Source organism: Mandrillus leucophaeus, unplaced genomic scaffold (assembly GCF_000951045.1).
Source record: "Mandrillus leucophaeus isolate KB7577 unplaced genomic scaffold, Mleu.le_1.0 Scaffold1791, whole genome shotgun sequence".
Taxonomy (NCBI): domain Eukaryota; kingdom Metazoa; phylum Chordata; class Mammalia; order Primates; family Cercopithecidae; genus Mandrillus; species Mandrillus leucophaeus.
The window spans coordinates 70,069-74,872 of NW_012101800.1; the positions used below are offsets into that span (position 1 = coordinate 70,069).

The 4,804-nt window shown below is 33.4% G+C and overlaps 1 protein-coding gene across 1 annotated transcript in view; it reads left to right on the plus strand.

The window, feature by feature from the left end:
* TDRD15 (tudor domain containing 15) overlaps positions 1–4,804 on the plus strand; it is a 26,766-nt gene that overhangs the window by 13,522 nt on the left and 8,440 nt on the right. The window contains exon 3 of the mRNA XM_011977339.1: positions 4,564–4,649. The gene's annotated coding sequence lies outside the window, so the exon portion shown is untranslated. The remainder of the gene's footprint in view (positions 1–4,563; positions 4,650–4,804) is intronic.

Genomic DNA, 4,804 nt, shown 5'->3' on the forward strand with positions numbered 1-4,804 from the left:
GTTAGCCAGGATGGTCTCGATCTCCTGACCTCGTGATCCGCCCGTCTCGGCCTCCCAAAGTGCTGGGATTACAGGCGTGAGCCACCGCGCCCAGCCGAGATTACATCTTGATAAACTCATTTTAAATTGAAAATACTGTAAGTTGAAGATGCATTTAATGCTGGCAACAAAAGAGATGGTCCCTGACTTACCATGGTTCAATTTAGGATTTTCAATTTCACGATAGTGTGGAAGCAATACACATTCAGTAGAAACTGTACCTCCTTTTTAAGTTGCAAGGAGCTCTTAGATTTCTATGGGGTTATGTCCTCAAAAATTCCCTGTAAAGCTGAAAAATCTTAAGTCAAACCATCGTAAGTCTGAGAACATCTCGTGTATATTGTGTGAGGTCGGGGTCAGACTTCATTCTTTTGCATGTGGGTATCCATTTTTTTTCAGGACCATTTTTTGAAAATATTATTATTTCCCCATGAATAAACTTGGCATCTTGTCAATGTTTACCTTTTTCAGTGTGTTAATGTTGACACTCATGGTGCAAAAGCAATGGTGGGTAAAACTGCTGGCACCTTGCTGTGAATCAAGGCAATGGCACCAAACTATTGGTAGTCATTTTATTATTTACTACCAAACACTTGCAATAAAAAAGGTGGCAGTTTCACTTTAAAATGTCCTTGACCTAGCAGTAAAAATGAATGATACTGAAGCATGATCCTTGAAAATATGTCTTTTTAATATTCCATGTGATGAAATGGGAGGTACTCATAAAAGCACATCTGTTGATACTGAACTGTGCAGATCGACTCTAGGAAAAGCATTTGATGTAATGATTTGAGCTGCAAACCGAGTCAGATTTGGGTACTTGGTACATTGAAGCAAGCTCCTCACTTGGAGGAAAACAACTGACAGTATTTGTCAATGATAAAATCCAAGTTTTAAAGCAAAAATTAGAAAAGTCAGGAAAGTTATGTCTGCCATTCTGAGTTTGATGGTATCCCCAAATTTGATGACTTTTCTGATGAGATTGCTGGTGATACCAGTCAGTTTTATTTGGGAATGTTGGGTAGTGTAGTATGTCCACATATGGAAGATCTGTACATCTAACCAATATTTTCAAATTAATCCATGTGATATCTTATAAAATCATGCATATTTAAATATTTCAAAGTACAAGATAGGTAGGCCAGTAGATTTTTAAGTTAACAATATAAAAAGTTCCCTTATGATTTTATATTCCACACTGTAAACTAACTTCGAAGAAACTACTACTCATTGAGTTGTTGTGCATATCAAAGAAGAATGTCTTCAGTTATATGAAAAAACTTTTAATGTTCTCCTCCCTTCTCCAACTATATGTCTGTATAGCTAGATTTTCTTCACATCCTTCACCCAGAATAGCCTATTGCAACACATTGAATGTAGAAGCAGATATGAGAATCCAGCTTAGTTTCTATTAAGCAGACATTAAAGAGATTTGTAAAAATTATAATACCACGTCACTTTTCACTATTTTTTTCGGTTTTAGGAAATATAACCATCTCTCATGAAAATATCTATGTTTTTAGTGGGTTTAGTATTTTTAAATGAATTAAATATATTTAAAATTTCTATTTTTATTTCTAAAATGATAAATGTTGGTAGATATAAGTCACATAAATGAAAACTCTCTGAGATCTTCAATGATTTGTAGGACTATAAATGTGTCCTGAGAACAAAGGTTTGAGAACCACTAGTTTAATAGAACTTTTTTGTTGCTTTTGATAGAGAGGGTAGGGAGGGGCTAGGGACTGTTAAGTTTGTGGGAGGTTACACTTTTAATTAGAATAGTCAGGGAATGCTTCACCTAGAGGGGATCATCTGACCAAAACTTGAAGGAAGTGAGGAAGCAAGCTATGCTCTGACAGCAGTTAAGCCCAAAGCCCAAAGGTGGAAAGATTCGTGGAATGGCAAGGGAGGCATTGTAGCTTCAGTGTAATAAGTGAGGGGAATGTAATAGGAAATAAGGTAAGAGAAAACATGGGAGGTTTTGGTGGTGGTGGTGGTGGTGGTGATGGTTAGCCCTTTTGGACTTCATGAAGCCATTTTGATGGCTTTAATTTTCACTCAGTGAAATTAGAAGCCACTGATTTTTTTTTTCTCTCTCAGCATATTGTATCTCATATTTTAAAAAGATCACTCTGGCTACAATGCTAAGAATATTCACAGGTTGGGATAGGCTGGAGTTAAGGCTAAAAGACTAGTGAGGAAGGTAGTATCACAGATGACAGAGGAAGGTAGTTTAGACCAGGGTTGTGGCAGCAGAATTGCCAAGTGTCAGACTTTTGTATGCGCTGGAGATGAACCCAGTAGAATTTCCTGGTGGATTGTGAGTGGAATGATAGTGGAGTCATAGATGATGAAGATATTTGTCTTGAGAAAATCCTTCATGCAGTAAATTAAATTGATTTCAATGTTGTTTACAGCTTCATTTTTTGGCTATGATTAACAAAATTAATATATTTAAAAAATTGTATGGCCTCTGGGTTTTGTCTCCTAAAAGATGTCTCTCTTAGAAAGATTAGAAAAATATTCTTGTATTTTCTTCTACTTCTTTTAGATAGTTTCAATAAATTAGTTCTTTTATCTACCTGGTGTTTGTTTTTGCTCTCATTAAAGCAGTTTCTCAAATTCAGAACTGTTGACATATTGGGCTGAATAATTCTTTGTTGGTGGAAGAATGTGCTCTGCTGTGCATTATAGGATATTCAGCGGCATCCCTGGCTTCTACCCACTAGAGATTGGTAGCACTCACTTTCTACCTCAGTTAAGACAACTAAATGTATTTCCAGATGCCCCCAAATGTTCCCTTGGGGAAAAAAATCACTCCTCGTTGTGAACTTCAGTAAAGAATGTTAAAAAAAATTAAGCCCTGATTTTGAAATATGCATACTCAAATAGTATACCCAGTTTTATTTTCATCACATCAGTGTCATTAACAAGGTGAATCTAGAAGCCATTCTGAATATATGGAAAAGACGGGAGGAGGAAAACCAAAGCACAGATGCTTCAACTTGAATCAGTCTTTTGGAACATAGTAACCTTGCCAGAATACTGCCAAAGTTTGAGCAGAATGATCTTAAATTTTGAAAAAGGAAGAATTAATAAGCAGATTCTGTCCCAGAATGTTGCTTTGCTTGTTTGTTTGTGTGGGTTTTTTTTTTTTTTTTGTATTTGCATCTTTCATTTTTATTTTGGTTCTTGTCCATGATTATGTAGTTTAGTTGAAACAACAGTGTAAAGCAGTGGAAATAATGTACATAGTGCACTGGACTGATAATCAGAAAACCTAATCAGAAACTTGAATCTCTTTTTACATTTCCATTTTGATCAATTTTGGTTTCAATTGATCTTCAGTTCTGTGGTCTGAAAAATGAAGAATCTTATTGTGAAGATCAGTTAAACTGGTGTACTAAAAACCTTAAAAAAATTTAAAGCATTATAAGGAGTTATTAATACAAGGAACTATTATTTTACCTGCTTTAAGATTTTTGACAAAATTTATATTTAAAATGTAAAATTGTATCATAGTTCTAGACCTGTACTTTGAAATACTGTAGTCACTAACCACATATAGCTATTGAGCATTGGATATGTGGTTAGTCCAAATTGAGATGTACGCTAAATGTAAAATGTACACCATAGTTTGAAGAACTTAGTATTAAAAAGAAATCAAATATCATAATTTATGTTGATTACATGTTGAAATGATAGTGGTTTGGGTATATTGAGTTAAAATAGATTTCTCTTTTTAATTACTTTTTAATGGTGTTACTGGATTACTTTATATATATGGCTTAATTGTGTTTCTAGTGGACTCTACTGGTCTAGACTTATTTGATGTTAATTTATAGAAGATAAACTTCAATGAGTGCCATTATCTATAATATATGTTCTATAGAATCAGGAAATTTTAGTATAGAAAGAGTTTTCCCTATCAATTTTAATAGTGTTTGCAGATTATATTTTCCTCAAACCTCAGGGGAACTGCGATGCTGTATATTTTTTATTTAGATTTAATTCAGGGGTTTGGGAACTTTGGATTTCAATTTGATTTTTTAAAATATAATTTTTATACAAAACATTCAAATATGGTATACTAAATTTAAAAGCAGAGAAGAGCACTGGTTAGTGCCATTAGATTAACTCATTGATTATTTAAGTTGTGGCTCTCCCATATTTTTGTTTGCTCTATCTGTGTTGGATCATGTATAATTTTGGAAGCAGGTAGACTGTTCCATATTTGTGAGCCTGATTTTCCCGATACTGTGCTATCAAACATCGTAAGTCAAATTATATGATGAGGCTGCTATTGGCTTGTGTTTAATAGAATAACTTCATTAGTTTCATTTACTGACTTCACAATTAAATTTTATAAACGGATGAAATTGTTAGAACACTAATGAATCCACTTTATAGGTATTTTGATTTTTGCAAAAAATACCTTTTGCGTTTTACATTTGTTTAAGATTTCGGCTGCAGAAAAATGGTTTGAAAAACCCTAATTTAATTAAACTTTTCATTTTACAGATTTAGAGTCTGATTCTAAGGAAAAATAGTTTGCCAAATTTCACACAATTAATTGAGTACTGATATCTGAATCCTGTGTATACAGTGTAAGTACTTTCTGTGATGTAGTAGTCTTCTAAGGATTGTTATATTTGAGTAGGGGTTGGATCTAGAACATCTTGATTTAAATTATGTCTTTAAAATAATATATTTGTTCATTGTGTAAAATAGTTTTAAATTTTATATATATTATATTTATATA